Source organism: Balaenoptera physalus (assembly GCF_965194825.1).
Source record: "Balaenoptera physalus genome assembly, chromosome: 13".
Taxonomy (NCBI): domain Eukaryota; kingdom Metazoa; phylum Chordata; class Mammalia; order Artiodactyla; family Balaenopteridae; genus Balaenoptera; species Balaenoptera physalus.
Window position 1 is genome coordinate 26,179,233 of NC_138892.1, and position 20,404 is coordinate 26,199,636.

General features: G+C 42.2%; 1 pseudogene across 1 annotated transcript; it reads right to left on the reverse strand.

The window, feature by feature from the left end:
* Positions 1-2,411: 2,411 nt before the first annotated feature.
* Positions 2,412-19,785, reverse strand: LOC309640406 (large ribosomal subunit protein uL23 pseudogene; annotated as a pseudogene). Its single transcript has one exon. The product of its transcript is annotated as a large ribosomal subunit protein uL23 pseudogene (transcript).
* Positions 19,786-20,404: the final 619 nt, after the last annotated feature.

Below are 20,404 nucleotides of genomic sequence, written 5' to 3' on the forward strand. Positions count from 1 at the left end.
CATTCACTTTGCACTGAAATTCCCACTCCCGGTGCCTAGGACAGTATTGTAATGACTGAGCATGTCCTGGGAGCTGTTGGTGAAGGCGCAGAATTTTAACTGTCAAGTAGAATAAGTATCATCTGTACTGCCAGAGATTCACTCTCGTCTCCTGGTCCTCTTGGGCTCTGCAGTGCGGACACCAGCGTCCTTGGCCTGAGGAAGGCTGTTGTCTCTGAGACCCATGGACCCCTAGGGCTCCTGCTATTCTCTCTGACCTCAGAGTTACGTGATGGCAAATGCAAATTCACATCTTCTGTCGTGTGGAGATTTTTTCTTTGGTAAAATATACATGACACAAAATGTACCATTTTAACTATTCAGTGGCATTAAGTATATTCACATTGTTGTGCAACCATCACATCTATCCATCTCCAGAATGGTTTCATCATCCCAAACTGAAATTTCTGTGTTTATTAAAAAAAAGTCCCCACCCACCCTCCCTTAACCCCTGGTAACTTCTTTTTTTTTTTTTTAATTTATTTATTTATTTATTTATTTTTGGCTGTGTTGGGTCTTCGTTTCTGTGTGAGGGCTTTCTCTAGTTGCGGCAAGCGGGGGCCACTCTTCATCGCGGTGCGCGGGCCTCTCACTATCGTGGCCTCTCTTGTTGGGAGCACAGGCTCCAGACGCGCAGGCTCAGTAGTTGTGGCTCACAGGCCTAGTTGCTCCGCAGCATGTGGGATCTTCCCAGACCAGGGCTCGAACCCATGTCCCCTGCATTGGCAGGCAGATTCTCAACCACTGCACCACCAGGGAAGCCCAACCCCTGATAACTTCTATCTTACTTTCTGCCTCTATGAACTGGCCTATTCATGTAGGTGGAATCATACAATATTTGTCCTATGTCTGGCTTATTTCACTTAGCACAATATTTTCAAGATTCATCAGTATGTATCAGAATTTCACTCCTATTTAAAGTGGAATAATCGTCCACTGTATGTATATACCACATTTTGTTTATCCATCCATGGACGTTTGGGTTGTTTCTACCTTTTGGTTACTGTGAATCATGTTGCTGTGAACATTGGTGTACAAGTATCTGTGTGAGTCCCTGCTTTCCATTCTTTTGTGTATACACAGGAGTATCCTAGGAGTGGAATTGCTGGATTATATGGTAACTTTTTTGTTTAACTTTTGAGGAACCACTAAACTGTTTTCCAAAACAGCTACACCATTTTATATCCCCACAAGTAATGCATGATGGTTTCAACTCTTGTTCGTTTGTTTTTTTTGTTTGTTTGTTTCTTTGTTTTGACATTTAATAGGAAGAGAACCACTTTGCACTGCACAGATATTATGCCAACTTGAGTTCCCCTGTTGGCATATCATTTACCCATTAATTCATTCAGCAAAAATTTACCAAATACCTGTGAGGTGCTAGGCATTGTACTAGGCACTAGGCCCTGTTGGATAAAATAGACATGGGTTCTGTCTTCATAGTGCTTACTATTTAGTTAAAGAGACAAGAAAGAAAGCAAAAATATGCATCATTGCAGATTATGATAGAGTTCTCTGGAGAAATGAACCGGAACAGTGATAAGAATAATTATAGCGTGAAATTTTATTATTTGCTGTTTTAGGAAACAGCATAGTGTAAGGGATTAAGATGTGAGCTTTGAGGCCTGACAAGATTAATATTAGCTCTGCCATTTCTAAACCTTTTGACCTTAGACGAGTTGCTTAAATATCTTTGTGCCTCAGTTCCTGAACTATAAAATGGAGATAATAATAATAGTACTTACTTCAAAGGGTTATTGTGAAGATTACATGATAGGGTCCATGAAAAGTATTTGGCATGCTGCCTGTCACATAGTAAGTACTCAGTAAATGTAATAATTTCATAGCTGCTCTTTGTAGGCTACATGTTGTACTTACAACAATCCACACTTGGAATATTCAGCCAGTTATTCATGTTATGACCCACTAACAACACACAGTGGTCAAGCTTCTGCTTCCTGATACTCTTGACCACATAAGCCTATCCCTCCAGGTCCAGAGCCCAGTGGCCTCCTCTCCTGGCCAGCCTCTAGTTTTCCATCAAAATGTCTGCCCATGCCCTTCCTTCTTCTAGCCAGGAGGCAGTGGTATGAGAATAGAAGCTTTGAAGCTAGGCACATCTCTCTCTATCAGTTGGATGATCTTAGAAAATTACCTCTCTGAGCCTCAGTGTTCCCCTTGGTAAGGCACATTGGGAGCTATTGTGATGATGGGAGATAATGTATCTCAAGTACCCTTATCAGCCAGTCAATCAATGACTCAATCATAACTTTCTCTAGAGATATCTTTTTTCATGGTGAATGTATATATATGTATCTATATTTATATATATATATTTTATATATATATATATATATATATATATATATATATATATTTAGAATTAGCCAGCTGGACTCAGTTGAGATGATCCCATTTGTTGGCGACATCCAAAGCATCATAGTCATGAGCCAGTCGAACATATGCCTTCTTCTCTCCATCAGGCCTGATCAGGGTGTGACCTTGGCCACGTCAGTGTCACAGAGCTTCTTCACAGCCTGGTTGATCTGGTGCTTGTTGGCCTTGACACCCACAAAGGACACAGGGTGTCGTCTTCTGTCTTCTTCAAGGCTGATTTGGTGGTCAGAGAGAGCGTAACGGGTGTAGTGGTCCAGCTTGTTTCTCCTAGGGGTGCTCTTCGAAGCATATTTGGGCTGCCTTCAAGCTGCAGTATCTTGGGCTGTCAGGAGGTAGGTGAGGTGTGGATCTTTTTTTGCGTGGCTAAAGACACCTTTTAGCACCGTTCTCTTGGCCTTCAAAGTGTTTGCTTTGGCTTCAGCTTTGGGAGGGACAGGGGTTTCCTTCCTCACTTTCGGCACCATCTTGAAAAGCTAGTAGTATCCTAAATAAAATTGATAGGAGCATTTTCAATATTGTCCTGTTAAATTGATGCTTATCTAGTCTAGAAAATTTTAAACTGGGCAGTTAAAGAGTTAATATTTGATTAAATATGACACCCATCATTTTTATAAATGGTTAACTTTAGGCTCTTGATCAGGAATGTCAAATGCATTATAATATAGCTTCTTCAAGACAATCAGGTACAGTGTAAGGCTACAAACAATGCCACCTTTTACGGTTTGGTTTACTGCCTATGTGTACATTTTAATAAGACTCTGCTAAGTATAGGCCAAACAAATGATTCTCTAACAACAGGAATTCCAGGGGTCCTTCTGGTCAGGAGTCAGCAAACTATGGCTTGCAGGCCAAATATGGCCTACACCTTGTTTTTGTAAATAATCACTTAATTGGAACACAGCCATGCCCATTCGTTTAGGTATTGCCTATGATGGCCTTTGTGCTACAAAGAGGCAGAGCAGTTTTAACAGAGACTGTATGGCCCACAAAGCCATCTACAGTATCTCCTATCTGTCCTGTTTTTCAGAAGTTTGCCAGCCCCTATTGCAGGCCAAGACGGGAAATGTTTGGAGCCAAACCCTTTTGGCAGCAGCCTTCAAACTGTATGTGTAGCCTTTCACATACATGTATTGTCTCCTGCTGTTTGTTGGTAGGGTCACGGTTCCGGTGTGCCTTGGGTGTTTCCATAGGAAAGGCTTTAAGTGGCATTTATCAGTAGACTTAGTTCAACATTGCTGAATGAGTGTAGACTTAATTGTAACAAGAGCCAGTAATTTAGTGGCATGAATAAGGAAGTTTGTTTTCTGCTCATGAAACTATCCAGTGTGGGTATTCTAGGTGGCTCTGCTCCACAGAGTAATTCTGGGACTCAAGCTCTTTCCATCTAGTGGCTCTGCCCTGTGTTAGGGTCTGTTGTCATCTGCGTGGCCCAGGTAAAGTCACCACATCCAGTTTCCAGCAGTTGAAAAGGAATGGAGAACACAGATGAATATGATGTGTGTGTGCCCAGAAATGGCACACGTCACTCCCACTCATACTCCATAAGCTAGAATTTGGTCGTATGACAGCACCTAATGGCAAGGGAGCCAGAGAAGAAGAAAGAAAGCTTGTCTCTCTCAAAGTAGGTAAGAAGGAATTCTCCATGGGCATCAAGGGTCCTCTGACAACTCCTTGGCCTAAGTTGTAGAGCTTTAGCTCTGCCAAAGATAATTTCATGCCAGAGCGTGGTGGAGCCTAGTTAGATATGCTGCCCTGATTCTGTCAACTCCATCTCCACTTACTCTTCCCTAATACTTCTGCTGTGTCACCCCCTGTAGCTCCTTCTTCTCTTTCTAACACTTCTTTTTATAAGTATGGACAATTAATTCCTAGTAGGACGTCTGGCTCTTGCAGCCCTAAGAATGATAACAAAAAAGAGGTAGACACTATTATTATCTCCACATTAAAGATAAAGAAACTGAGATAAAAAACAATGAAGTAAGCTGCCCAAGGTTATAGCTGGTCATGTATGGCACTTGAAAAAAGATATTTTAATCTCTTTTCAATCCCTTTTGCTGGGTGCAGATTTTATTCCAGAATCTGGCCAATAAGCATGCTGTGAAAATCTTACCCTTGCTGAATTAGCAACCATCATTTGTCAAGGAATTTTTTTTGCACATTTGCAGAAATATTCTTTTCTGTTGTTTACCTTTTTATTTTGTTTATGCAGAGTTGGTTTTGTTTTTCCCCTGATGGTTAGAAGTTTTATGCTTTTATGCAGTAAAACCTGCTGATGTTTTCCTTTATGATTTTTTCCTTACATCCAGGCTTAAAAAACCATCCTCCTTTGAGAATGATGATGAATATTTAATTAGATCTTCTTCCTGTTTCTCAGTGTTTGATTTTTTAAATTGTTATTTACTCTTATCCATCTTGAATTGCTTTTGTCTGTGGAAAAATGAAGATCCCCATTATATTTAGATTTGACTCTACCAGAGAAAGTATTTATTTCAAACAGGCTTAAATGGAGAAAGACAATACCAGTGACTGACCCCCAAGAAATCTATACCATATTGATAGTGATGAGATTCCTTAATAGAAGGCTAGGGAGGGTCTAGGTATGGGGTTGCTTATCGCAGGCAGGTGAGTTTATTTCACAGCTGTTGTGAGTATACTGGATGCTGCTGGCCCACTGGCCACATACCTTCTCCTGACTCGTGCATCCATCCCCCAGGTGCTGTGAGTTTGGGCTGCTAAGCATTCACAGATACATCCTTCTCCAAAGAATTGCCCTCAGCCCAAAGGGAGCCACTCCACCCAGGAAATTACACCTATGCCCCTCCCGACGCCTGGGTCATAACCAGCAGCCAGTGACTGATTGACATGGGGTACAAAAGGCTGGCCCCCTTGCCTCAAGGTGGGATCAGCTTTGCGATGCTATTTATGCTGCCGTGCTTCCCCGTGGAATCATCCTGAAGTTCATCTCTGGCTGAGATCCTCCCCGTGCTTAGCTCCTCCTCTGCCCTGTCCTTCTCCCTCACTCTTTCTCCTGAGTCCTCCTTCACTAAACTGTATGCACCCCAAACCCTGTCTCAGGCTCTGCTTCTAGGGAATGTGATCTGAGACAGTGAGAAAATCTAATTTAACTAACATTCTAATACACATAATTTATAATCTAATGTATGTAACAAACATGTCTTACAAACTTTGTAGACATTATAGACTCAAGATCAAAGGTTCTATTTTCAAGAGTTTAAACAAATGTGTAATACATTGTTAACTATACTGGAGAGTTTTTTACCCTTAAATACTGAAACTGTATTGAGCAGGATTGTTAGAGATAAGAATTTTTTAACTTAAGATAGTTGACCCACCTGGATGATATTTATTGTTCCTTGTTTTTTGAGGTTTCTGGGGTGTAAATATTCTCTAATCCCCCTTCATCACTGTACTGAGAAGAGTAATATACCCTCAGGATTTGGAATTCTCCGCGTACTTCTGTTCATGAGATTTGCCTCTCACGCCTTACCATTCAATACCATGTAGCATGTTACCTATAGTCCTTTTCGTTTCAGTCAAAGAGGAATCAAAATATTTCCACAGTGGCATGAATTCATTTCATTCTTCAGGTTGTACCCAGCACCAGCTATGGAATAATACTTCCCTTCCCTCACAATGATTATTTTCCAAGGCAATACCACTTGGATCTCAGCATTTCATTTTCTTTTCCATTCCCAGCTTGGCCTCTAAGGAGTTTGATTATTCTCTACCTCACATCTGAAGAAGAGACTCGGTGACTTGCTTCAAGTGGGAAGGCCAGGCTTCATGCTCGGAACCGTAAGTTCCAAAGGTACTGTTGATCCTTCCTAGACCCAAGCAGCACCTCAATCTGTTTGCATGCGTGTGGACTCAGCTGCTTCTGTTCGTGGCATTGATCTGTTAAGCAGTGACCCTTCCCTCAGTCTCTCTACATTCTGTCTCACTCCATCCATTGGTTTATTAAGAATGAACACTATATGTGCTTTGAAAATGAACTCAACACTCCTGGGCCTTGCTTTGAGTTCCTCTCTCTGTTCAGATAGAACAGCTGGAAGATGGTGCAATGTTTATTTGCTTTTTGGATTTAGACTGTTTCTTTTTTCCTACCCTTGAGATCTCAAAAACCTTCTTAAGCAGCAGCCTGGAGGAACACAAGCGGTATGGGGAAGGGAGGAGAGAGCTAAGGAATGAAAGGGTTAGTTGAGGAAGAGGAGGGGGCGGGGAAGCAAGGCTAGTGATTTTCTGGGGTTGGCTATGGATCTGACCCTTATTTTCTGAGTGCTGGACATTTCTCCCATTCTGGACCACTCTTCCCTGGTGCTCATCCTGCTATCTACGGGGCTGTACAAAGAGAAGGGTATGAAAAAAGCATCAAAGTGGGCTTTGGAGTTAGTTACACCTGGCTCTGAATACACCACTTTTAATCTATTGACCTTCTGAAAGTTACTTAAATGCTCTTATATCTTGTGAGGTGCACTGTATATCATCTGGTCTTTATGTGGATTCATGTTAGATGGACTTTTTCAAAAACCATTTAGATGAGGAGGTTATCCTAAATGTGTGGATTCCCCTGACCTTAATTAGTTGGCCACTCTGGTTCATGCTGCTGAAGCCCAGCATTTTGGAGGCAAAAAAAGGGACCTCTGGTCATCTTACCCAATCACAGTCATTAACCCTGTCAAGGCACCTGCCTCAACACTGGCCTCCTGGGTTGTCGTTAGGGTCAAATGAAGTACAAGGTGATTTAGGTACTATTATTACTAGCATCTCCATGTTACGGATGTGTGATCTGAGGCACCGAAAAACTAACTTGCCTATCACACAGCTAGTAATTGACATAGCTAGGATTTGAACCCAGGCCACAAGAGATCCAAATAAAAATAAAATAAAATTATGGGACTATGCTATTTTCTCTTATATTTAAGGTTAGGTTATTTTATTTTGCATCTAGGCAACTTTCTTAGAATGAAGAAAAATATTTTGCTGACATTTTTTCATAATATTTTTCCAAAAATGGTATGACAGCAGGATACATAATATTTCATACTCAAATTTCCCAACATGATCCAAATAAGAATATTTTTACAAAATTATTGAGAGCTTCATCAGTTTTCCCAAGGGCCTCTCCTAAGCCTCTGATAATTCAAATAATTTTCTTTTGAAGTGCCCGTGCAATTGGTTTTGATTGTATTTGCATTGCAGACTCACATAATTAGCAGGAGGCACTCTGGCAAAATGAGGTGTAAGAGGACATGTACTAGCATTAAGAGGAGAAGTGTTTTTCGAGCGGGAGCCAGTTTGATATTAGTGAATATTTTTATCTTAAGATGACCTTTGCTTCCCTGTGTAACTTGACAGTAGCTGGGACTTGGGTAATAAGGGCTGAGCTAATGAGAACTCTCTGGCATTTCATAGACATTAACTGTCTGGCCTTCTTTAGAGAATGGCTACAGCTTAGCTGATTTGATAAGGGTATTTGGTGAATCACAGAGGCAGACAGATTGTAAGGTGACCCCAATGATCTTTGCCTACTAGAATCCATGCTCTTGTATAATTCTCTCCCTCTGAGTGTGGGTAGGTCCTGTGACTTGTCTCTAATCAATAGGTAATGGAATGTATGTGATTACATGTACATCAGTTTATTACATAGGATTTTAATTTCCGTTATACTAAAAGACCCTCTTCCTTGCTGGCTTTGATGAAGCAAGTGGCCATGTTATGAACCTCCCCGTGAAGAGGCCCACGTGGCAGGAACTGAAGGTAACTTCAACTGACAGCCAGCAAGGAACCGGGGCCCTCAGTCCAACAACCCTCAAGGAGCTGAATTCTGCCAACAATCGTGTGAGCTTATAAGTGGATCCTTCCCCAGTCAAACCTTGAGCTAAGATTGCAGCCCTGGCCAAGACTGTGATTGCAGCTTTCAGATGAGACCCTGGAGTAGAGACCCAACAAAGTCTTGCCTGGACTCCTGACTTATAGGACCCATGAGATAATTAATGTGTGTTGTTCTAAGTTTCTAAATTTGAAGCAGTTTGTTATCTAGCAATAGATAATTAACAATACAATTATTGTATTCAAAATTGAGTCATTTATGCCAATGTTTATTGAGAGAATCCCATGTACAGAGAAACCTGCACTAGCTCTGGGGATACTGTGGTGAACAAGAGAGAAAATGGATCTTCATGGAGCTTACGATCTAATGAAATGGATGACTGTGATATTGTGATTTTTTATTTTACTGAGGTATAGTTGATGTACGTTATTATATAAGTTACGGGTATATAACATAGTGATTTATAATTTTTAAAGGTAATACTCCATTTATATTATAAAATATTGGTTACCTTCCCTATGTTGTACAATATATCCTAGTAGCTTATTTTTTAATACGTAATAGTTTATACCTCTTGATCTCCTATCCCTGTCTTGCCCCCCACCACCTCTCCCCACTGGTAACCACTAGTTTGTTCTCTATATCTGTGAGTCTGTTTCCTTTTTGTTATATTCACTAGTTTGTTTTAATTTTTAGATTCCACATATAAGTGATGTCATACAGTATTTGTCTTTCTCTGTCTGACTTACTTCACTTAGCATAATACCCTCCAAGTCCATGCATGTTGTTGCAAGTGGCAAAATTTCATTCTTTTTTATGGCTGAGTAGTATTCCATTGTGTGTGTGTGTGTGTGTGTGTGTGTGTCTGTGTGTGTCTGTGTGTGTCTGTGTGTGTATATGTATATATACCACATCTTCTTTATACATTCATCTGTTGATGAACACTTAGCCTGCTTCCATATCTTGGCAATTGTAAATAATGCTGCTATAAACATTGGGGTGTATGTGATATTGTGATCTACGTTAAGAAGTATATATTTGGTCTTCATCCCTGGTTGCAGGCACAGAGCTCCTAAAACCCTTGGAATTTCCTGAGTGATAGGAGAGTCTTTTGTTGTTCATAAGGAACCCCTTCTGAGCACACCTGTGTTTTTACTAATAAGGTAGCTTAGGGTGGGACCCCTAGATAGCCTCAGGATGGGGCTGGTCACCAGGAAAACTTGTGATTAGAAGGTCGGAGCTTTCAGCTCTACCCGCTGACCTCTAGACAGGGAAATGTGGCGGTGTGCCCTCCCCTTATAAAAATTCCGCCTTATAGAAGCTGTTGAACAACAAGATTTAATGAACTTCTGGGTTGATGTATACATTCACATGCCAGGAGGGTGGTGCACCCCAGTTCCTGAGCTCGGACCTCTTCATCTGGCTGTTTATCTGTATCCTTTATAATATCCTTTATATTGAACTATAAACATAAGCAAATATTTCTCTGAGTTCTGTGAGCTGCTCTAGTAATTAATCAAACCTGAGGAGGGGGTAGTGGGGACCTTTGATTTATAGCTAGTCAGCCAGAAGCACAGGTGACAGCGTAGACTCATGATTGGCATCTGAAATGGAAGCAGCCATACAGGACGGAGCCCTTAACCTGTAGGATCTGACACTGTCTGCAGGTAGATAGTGTCAGAATTGAGTTAAATTTGTAGGACACCCAGTCAGTCTCTGCTGAGAACTGGAGAATTGCTTGGTGGTGTTTGAAAAAACACATTGGAATGATATTAAACAAGTTACTATTACATGAACTCTGTACTTTAATACTACCATCAGAATTCAATAGAACTAACTGGATACCTATACATGAATATTATTGAACATTCACTATAGTCATAATATTTTTTCAGCAAAGCACCCATAGAAAATCTACCTTTAAGCCATGAAGTTTCTCATAGCCTGAGATAATGCCACCATTCCTTATAAAAGTGAGGACAGGGACTTCCCTGGCGGTCCAGTGGTTAAGACTCCATGCTTCCATTGCAGGAAGCGTGAGATCGATCCCTGGTCAGGGAACTAAGATCCCGCATGCCACGCGATGAGGCCCCCCCCCCAAAAAAAAAAAAAAAGTGAGTACGTGCTCACCCTCTCTCCAAAAGGAGAGCCCTAAAGTCTTAGCAGTCCCTGAATCTGACTCCAAGTCCAGGATTGCTGAGAAATGAGCATTCCTCCTCAAGCTTAGTAACAAGCCCATCTTGTTATTCTATGATCTCTGGACTAAGTTTTAAGGTTAACCATCATTAATATAGTCTATATAAAATAGTAGGAGAAAAGCAGAAGGAAATAAAATAGAAAATCAGTTAACTGCATAAATATATACTTGATAAAGCAAGGAAGATAATAATAGCAAACACTATTTTCCAGGCACTGTACATACATGTTAACTCATTTCATCTTTATAATAATGCTATAAGTAAGAACTATCATTTTACAAATGGGGGAAATTGAGCCAAAGAGAATACAAGAAGCTTGCATAAGGTCTTCAGCAGTAACTGAGATTTGAACCCGTGTTGTCTGACTTCAACTTCTGTGTATTTAACCCCCTGACTTGACCCTTCCTACCATTGTAACACATCACTGGTCAGGGACCCAGTATGTCTATTCTGTCAGTACTTTGGCTACAACTAAGCACTCAAGAACTGAGGAAATAACTATAGAGGGGATTCAAGGATCCACTAGGATCACTATAAATGGTCCTACTGTGGGTGAGCCGCACTAGCACCTGTATTCCATAAACTCCCTTACACCAATCAGAGAACTGCACATGGCATTTGGAACCTCCAGATATTAGCATCAGCTAGGAATAATAATAAAAATCCTGAAAGACCAATATAAGCCCTTTTCCCAGGGCCCAGTTACCCTAGTATGTGGCTCCAAGTGCGTTTGTTAAAGGGAAGGAGGAAGACATTGGTGTACACCTGTGGTGCCCCTGCTGGAGGAGGGGGACATTGGTGTACACCTGTGGTGCCCCTGCTGGAGGAGGGGGACATTGGTGTACACCTGTGATGCCCGTGCTGGAGGAGGGAGACATTGGTGTATACCTGTGGTGCCCCTGCTGGAGGAGGGGGACATTGGTGTACACCTGTGATGCCAGTGCTGGAGGAGGGAGACATTGGTGTACACCTGTGGTGCCCCTGCTGGAGGAGGGGGACATTGGTGTACACCTGTGGTGCCCCTGCTGGAGGAGGGGGACATTGGTGTACACCTGTGGTGCCCCTGCTGGAGGAGGGGGACATTGGTGTACACCTGTGGTGCCCCTGCTAGAGGAGGAAGACATTGGTGTATACCTGTGGTGCCAGTGCTGGAGGAGGCAGACATTGATGTACACCTGTGGTGCCCCTGCTGGAGGAGGAAGACATTGGTGTACACCTGTGGTGCCATTGCTGGGTTGCTCCTAAAGAGTGTCTTGTGTCCCCTTTTTCCAAGGGTCTTTTAAGTGACTTGGGTCTGGGAATTGGGTAAAGGACTGTGACTCTCTATCTTCGTGACAAAAATCAGCCCCTGTTCCCCAAACTTAGATTTTGTTATTGTTGTTGTTATACAAATTTAGTCACACTTTGGTATCCATGTATTTCAGCCGCAAAGACCCTACAATCTATTACGCACTCTCCAATATCCCTAAGAATCAAATCCTTCTGATAATCACACGTAAGCCTTCTGCTTATTTCAGGCATGTGGACCCACTGTGAAGGTTAAAGCTGACATCTACTCCTTCAGGAAACCTTTTCCCGTGGAGGCAGCTCCTGCTATCATCCCTGGCCTACAGCAGGCAAGTACTTTCAGGCATGCTCATGCTCTTCTCATCAGAGGACTTTTCTTCTGAAACTGGGTGAGTAGTTCAGGTATTTTAAAAGGTATTATAAATCCACTGTCATATTCCTGTCTCTGTAAGTCTTTGGATTCCCTTCTGTATGTTCCATCAAGGTATGTATGGCATCTGAACTTCACATGCACAGGCCGCCACTGAGACTCAGTCTCAGACAACCAGTCAAGAAGTTGACACCTCTTCCAGTTGTTTAATCTAGCACATTGTATCCAGAATTTTCGGTGGGGGCACCTTTAAGATGAGCTTGATCCAATCTAAAATTCTGACCTTCTCTTCCTAACACTCTCAGAATACTTTCCCATAATCCTGCAATGCTTTTGGTGTGTCTGCCTTCTCTTCCTAGGTCTGATTTTGATTTCAGGGCGTGCTAGAATCAGCCTCTAGCTTTGGGTCTGGAGTCAATGAACAGAGGTAGGGGTGGGCCATGAGGACATCCCCTTGCAAGGTGACCACCGAGGGAAGCTGGTGTCTTTGAACAGGGCAGGACCAGCCTCATCAGAATGGGAGGAGGGGCTGCTTTTGTTGGTCCAGGAAGCTCTGTGAGTTCTCGGGCTTTAGATTCTTGGGGCTATCTGACACCTCCAAAATATGTCCATTCCAGTACTCAGGGGAAGAACCACTTTTTCTCGATAAATTCCCTGAAAGACCCGGTGAGACTTGAATTCAATCTGTTTTGTAATTCATCGATCTTCAGACTCCGTCTCTGCCTCTGACTTTTCAGCTTCATTAGCTCAGTGCCTGCAAGAAATAAAAGAGTATTTTAGGGAAGTCACAGAACCTTTCTCATTCACTGACCATGCTCTGAAGTGAGAATTTAAACTTGTGATTTTTTTCTTTAAATTTTATCGTACAGTTAAATGGAATTACTCACCTCAGAGCCTTTTTATTCCTTCCTTCTCCACCCGCCAGAGCCTTGCTTTCACTGGCATTTCATTCTGTGTGACTATAGCTGATCATTTTGGTGTTTTGCTACTGGGAGCCATGGACTAATATGAACACAACTCATGATATAATCAAAATGCAATTTTATATTTACCACCAACTCTTTCAACTTCATTCAGCGATGAAGGAGGAGAAGGTGGTATTCCTCTACCTCCGGATGGAACTTCTGACAGCTTCTCTGGCTTTTCCTGCTCTCCCTGACTACCTTCACCTCTACCTGCTAGCTGTCATTTTCTTTTTCTCTCAGGTTGAAGGTAGGGTAGAGATGAGAGGGAAAGAGGCAAGTGAGTTATGACTTGATCTGGTGGCTTTGTGTTCTCTGGGCCTTGCAGATGATTAAAGCTGGTGACCCCTGGGGGGCCTGTAGGATGGCTCAAGCCGATTTATCTCTCAGGGCACTTGCATAGGAATTTTGGATGCTCCCTACAGGCCGCCTCTCCTGCAGTTCCCTCGATTCCAGTGGATGTATCTCTATTCTGGATGGTTCCTTTCAACTCTTTCCTCAGCCCCTGGATATCCAGCAGTGCATGCTCAGCTTTTATTGCCAAGGTCCTTCTAAAAAGACCTATCCTTAGGATCCAACGCTTTCTCCTTTTTAACCCATATGTAGTTATGGGAAATCTCATCCCCTGCCCCAGCAAACTCCGGGAGTGCCTGATGATTGCAATGTAGCAGCCCTCCTGGTTCCTCTATCTCCAGAGCACTTAACCAGCCCTTCTAAACATTCTGTATTTTGATGGAGGAGTTGGACTTCAGTCTATGACTTGATTGCGCTTTCTTGGTCATTAGTCAGACCCTGGTCCTCTATGTCTTCCAGCTGCAGGGGGCTTCATTTCATAACTTACCCTGTGGTCTACTGGAAATTCTCTCACTAGGCTTGAGGTTGGGAGATAGCACCTATCACCCCTCCCCCCCAACCCTTTGTCCAAAGGAGAGAGGACTTAAAGCAGAGCAGAAGCCTCTTCAAAAAAAGATCTCCTCAATCATTTTCTCCAAATCATCTCTCTGACGCCCTTTTACATCCTTGATTTCTTTGAGAAGCCCAAGAGATGTAGGGCAGGTTCTTCTTCCTGCTCTATAAATTCTGCCTAACGGGGGAGGTTGGGGTGTGGGGCTGGGCTCACTCTAATTTTGACATCCTGAGATACAATCTATTGATGCATCTCTCTAAACTGAGGAAGAAACAGTATCATCCTAACTTGTATTGCAATAGTTTTCATGACTCTTTTACTACTGGGTGCCAGTGTTTTACCTGTATTGCATCCTTACTGCTTTCTTATCCAACCAGGTCACCTAGTCCATCCCAGATTCCCAATACCTTGGGACCTCTTTCAAAGAAAGAATTCATTCCAGCTAGTTTCAGTAAAAATTTATTGCACAGTATTAACTAGAATTTCTGGGAGGGCCAACAGACAAAGCCTGCATGTCATACAGTCAGAAGCAAAGCAGCCAGGAAAAATGTCCAACTACATCACAAATGTCCAAACACACCACAGGGGTGTTCTAGCAGAAATCCTGCTGTGGCTGCCAAGGGATGCTCAACATCTATAAAACGTGGACTGAGCACCAGTATCCCCATTGCGGTTCCTGCAGAAAAGCAAATGCCCCAGGGCCATACTTACTAGGAGAATAGTGTATCTGTAAGTTTTCACCTGTATCCCAAGTCTTGCTTAAGTTTGGGGTTTGTTGGAATATAGTCACATGTCTATATCCTAGCAGCAAAGGGTTTTAGGATATGTGTTGTCTTTGTTTGTTTCTATCTGTGGAAAGGAGAATTCATAATATAGAAGAACTACAAAGAAAAGATGTGGGGCAGACACAAATGACAAATGTCCATTACAAAACTCTTATGAAAAAAAGTTTATCGTCCCAATCAATAAACTATTTTGACTATATAAAACAAACAAAAAAACCCTCTTATGTACCTTTTGAATTTTGCATATAATACCCATTCAAAATATAAATTAAGAAAAATTTAAATCCATTTTTTTGAGGCTTTTCCCGTGGACCATCTTTCTATGCTCAATCCTCTTAGGCTGTTGCGGTCTTCTAATATCTCATATTGTCATTGTTCTTTAACACTGTTGATTGTTCTGATTGACCCTTTGATAGTCTTTGACCTCATTTAGTTGTTGTGTTGTTACAAAGATAAATGAGGTAATGCATTTAGAACTTTTAGTGCCTGGCGCATAGTAGGTAATCAATACTGGTAATCCTCCACTTCTGCTTCCCTAATATTATTGCCTGTGGTTGTTTTTCAAGTCTTGATTGTAAAGAACTCATTGAGATGTAGCAGGTGCATTCGAGTGGTTTTCCAGTTAATGTCCTGACAACTTAAACATGAAAACTGTGATGTTTGTGATTTATAATAAGAAATATATATTCAGTCTCTGTCCCCCTTTCTGGCACCGAGCTCCTAAAACCCTTGGACTTTCCTAAGTGATAAAGGTGTCTTAATACTCATAACAAACCCTTTTGAACCACACATGAGTTTATATTAATGAAGTGACTTTTGGAAAGAACCTAAGGATGGAGGGTGATTGCCAGGGGAAAAGACCAGGTAATTTGTGGGTCAGAACTTTCAGCCCCGCCCCCCCACCTCTGGGGAGGGGAGAAGAACTGGGGCTTGAATTATTTGCCAATGGCCAAAGATTTCATCAGACATGCCTATGTAACGAAGCCTCCACAAAACCCCAAAAGGATGGGGAAGTTCCCTGGTGGTCTAGCGTTTAGGATTCGATGCTTTCACTGCCATGGCCCAATCCCTGGTCAGCAAACTGAGATCCCACAAGCTGTGCGGTGTGGAAAAAGAAACAAACAAACAAACCCAAAAGGACGGGATTTGGAGTTTCCAGATTGGTGATCACATGGAGGTGCTGGGAGACTGGTGCACCAAGAGAGCCTGGAAAACCCGAGCCCCTTCCTCATACCTTGTCCTGTGAATCTCTTCCATCTGGCTGTTCCTGAGTTATATCCTTTCATAATAAACCAGTAATCTAGGAGGCAAAATGTTTACGTGAGCTGCTCTAGCAAGTTAATCGAACCCAAGGATTCGGTTGCAGGAGATCAGAGGATCTCTAGCTAGCAGGTCAGATGCACAGGTGACAACCTGGACTTGTGATTGGCATCTGAAGTTTGGGGGTGGGGTCGAGGGAGTCTTTTGGACAGAGCCCTTAACCTGTGGGATCTGATGCTATGTCCAGGTAGATAGTACCAGAAATGAGTTAAATTAGGACACCCAGGACCCAGTCAGTGTCTGCTGAGAATTAAGGAATTGCTTGGTTGTGTTAAAGTAAAAAACCCACAGTGAAGACACTAATCCAAGCTAAGCCAGTGAGACTTGCTAGAGAAGGGCTTAGATGCTTGAAAGATAAGGTCACATATAGATGGGATCAGAGTTGGTACCAAACAGCCCAAAGATACACATACCAGCTAAAGAAGGGAAGTAGCCGAAGCTGGGAAGCTGTATACTTACACTGGTTATCACATGTGTTCTCTCTAGTCAGTTTGCCTTAAATCCCTGCCCTGCTACTTACTAGCTGTGAGCTCTTAGGCAAGTTACTTAAGCTCTCCATGCTTATATTTCTTCATCTATGACATAGGGAAAAAATTATATCTATCTCATATTTTGTTAATTGCTTTGAACAATTCCTATCATATAGGAAGTTTGATTTCTGGATTTCATTTACTTGAAAATTTATGTTTGAGAAACATTTTAACTCCCCAAGTCTTCATCTTCCAGTGAACTAATGGTCCTGCATTTCATGTCTCCTGGGTGTCATAAAAATATCTGTAAACATAGTTAGAATGTTTTAAATGGAGATTTTTATAACTCATCAGCTTCAGTTTGAAACTCAGTATCATCACTTATAAGAATGGAAAAGAATTGACGATCATGAAAGTTGTATAAGTATCAAGTTGAATTTAGTACAAAGTTTTCTTTAGAGGAAAGTTTCTCTTTAAGGCTAGGTTGACATCCATTCCTTGGGTGAATTGATTTGCTATATGTTCAGTCAGGTTAATCCCAACCAGGCTATGGAAAGTGTGTCATTTCACAACTGGGTCAAGCACTCCATGTGAAATGCAGAATTAAAACTAAGCTTATAAAAATGTCAGTCTACTTCTTTCCCAAATGAGCTCAAGAATAATTGACAAGATCTCTGTGGCTAACTACCCAGAGACCCTAATTTTATAAAGGGGACTTTCTGACTTGTAATCCTGGAATATAAGCTTTCTGTTGTCCCCTTCTACTTTGCTGAATTAATAGGAAATCTCAGCACACTAAATTATAAACTGTTTCTTTTAGTGGATGACATTTCATAAACATCTTGTGAGTTCTAGACAAGGCTTTGAAGGAAAGTCCCATAGGTAACTCCATCTTAGTTTTCCTAGGTTATTTTATTCCTTCACTTACAAAAATTTTTAAGTAGATCTAATACCATGAACTTCAATTTCCTCAGATTTCCCTGGCCTTTGGGTTGCAGTGGGGGCCTATGGATGGTGATAACCCACATTTTGTTGAATTTATCTCACATCTTCACGTTTCAGAGGCTTGAGTGCCCCCATTCAAGTCTCATTCAGTTATTTTTGGGATTCCCCAGTGGGTGTATTGCAAACCAGTCTGTCCACCACAGTTACCAAGGGGCATTCATGACGTCTTCTTCCTGTGCTCTCATCACCTCCCCACAATGACATTTGTTGCCCCCTGAGCCATTTGGGGAGGGTGCCTTTCCACACCCATGCTGCTGGTGTCCATGGTGATAACTCTGAGGGCTGTGCCAAGAATGCCATCTTTCAGTGATCCCCAGCCATCCAGCCTGGGATGTCAGAGCAGTTCCGTGTTCCCTGGAACCCAAAATGTGCCACAGCTGGGCTGCATCCCTCCCAGAACAGGGAGAAGGCTCTGCCCTGTGTGGCACTCACTTTGTCACTTGGACACAAAAGCTTTGCTTCTTCAGGAGGGAGACTTTGTAAAATAGAGGCTTCATCATCTGTTTGCAGCTTCTCTTGCTGCACTCACTGCTCAGACATGAATCCCTGGGCCTGGCCGGGCCAGCCTCCCCAGTCCTCTCCCTCTTCTTGTGATGGGGCTCTTTCCTTCCTCTCATGCAAATCATCTCATGTAAATAGATGCCTTTTCTTTCAGTTCATCAGTGCATTTGTTGGAACTCTTTTGGTTTCAAATAACAGACATCAACTTGAGCCAGCAGTAGTGAATAAAGGGACTGAATTATAAAGCTCTTGGAGTGTCTGGAGAAATGAAATGGCAGGGCTGCAGCTGGGCTTCAAGAAGAAACTAGGGGACTGAAAAGCTGCCATAACGTTTCCTCTACTCTCGAGTTGACTGGCTTTCCCTGATCCCTACTCCACAAGGAGAAAAACGGGGCTCTATATGTGGGCTTTGCTGGGGAAATGCAGTGAACTGGCCAACTGGCCATTTCTGAAGCATAGGTGATGGTGAAGGTTGGGAGTAGGGAAGGGGCTTGATGTAGATTTGGGATGTGGTCAAGGGCCAGATCAAGGTTGATTTTTTAAGAATATTTATTTTATTTTTGGCTGCGTCGGGTCTTAGTTGCGGTACACAGGATCCTCTGCTGCAGCGCGCAGGCCCCTCGTTGAGGCGTGTGGGCTTCTCTCTAGTTGTGGCGTGCACGGGCTTAGTTGCCCCACGGCATGTGGGATCTTAGTTTCCCAACCAGAGATCAAACCTGCGTCCCCTGCATTGGAAGACGGATTCTTAACCACTGGACCATGAGGGAGGTCCCTCAAGGTTGATTTTTAACAAGCGGGAACTTTATCCTGAAGGCAGTGAATGGCAGAACCACTACAGAGTGTAGCATAGAGCAAACAAAATTTTATTGTAGTTAGATCACACTGGTGGTATTCAGAAATGGATTTGAGGGAGCAAGACCAGAGACAGGTACAGTAGTTAGGACACTATTGCAATATATATTCTTGGAAGGAGGTTCAGAAGTCCTGTTGGGAGCAGAAATAAAGAGGAGGGATGGACTGAAGAACTGTTTAAGAGGTAGAATCCACAGGAGTTGGTCATAGATTGGCTATGAGGAGAGGGAGGAAAATTCTAAAGTGATTTCCAGGTTGTTGGCCTTGAAGGCTGGCTAAATGGTGGTGACATTGACTGAGATTGGGGAAGTGGGAGGAGCAGATTTTGGGGAGAAAATGAAACGGCACCCTCTCCACAGACTGGCTGAGACTAACTTGATTGTACCTATAGCAGATGAAGTCAACTTTGTGTTTGTTGAGTTTGAGGTGCCTAAAGGATGCTCAAATGGTGCTGTCCAGGAAGCTAAGAACATTTAATTCTGTCCCTCTGGGAGAATCAACACTAGAGATTTATGGTAGACCTGGGACTCATCAGCATAAAATATGGTCATTCAATCATGATTCTAAATATGACCCAAGGAGAGCATGTGGTAAAAAAGAGCAGTTGACACAGAATGGAATTCTGTAGAACACCAGTAGGTAAAGGAAGGGGGACAGGGGATTGAGGAAGAGAAGCCCATGGAGGAGACAGAGAAAGAGAATATTAGCAGTGTTAAATACAACAGAGAGGGTTAATGAGATGACTAAAAGATGACCATTCACTCATGTATCCATAAATTATTTTTTGAGCACCTGCTATATTCAGCATGCTGTAGCAGTTAAGAGCTCAGACTCTAGAGCCAGACTGCCATATATATAAAATGCATGCTATTTTATCATGTGTCAGCCACTCTTCAGGACTCCAGGAATACAGCTGTGAACAAGACAGTCTCTGCTCTTATGGAATTTCCATTCTATTTAGAGGTAAGAGGAGTGCAGACCATAAAAACAACAACAAAGAATAAGAAAATAGCAGCTAAATGCTAAAAAGAAAATAAAAGAATGATATGATTGGAGGCTGGGTGAGATGATTTGTTAGCTGTTTAATTAAGTACGTCTGGGTCTGGCATAGAGCTAGGAGCTGTGAAGTCTATAACAGTATATAGATATTCCTTTGTCATAGGAATATGCAATCCAAGATCTAAAATGAAAATAATCATCACAAGAATATTTAAAAATGATTAGAGGATAATGACTAGAAAATATTAATAACAGTAGTTATTCATTTAATGAACGTTTACTATGTGCTAGGTAATAAAATAATTACATGAATTCGCTAATTTTACCCTCAAAGTCCTATGAAACATGTATTATTATCAAGCACTTTTAAAGATGAGAGAGCTGAGGCCCAGAGAAGTCACATGGCTTTGCCAAAGGCACACAGCTAGTAAGTGGTGGAGGCGGGATTTCAACTCCCAGTC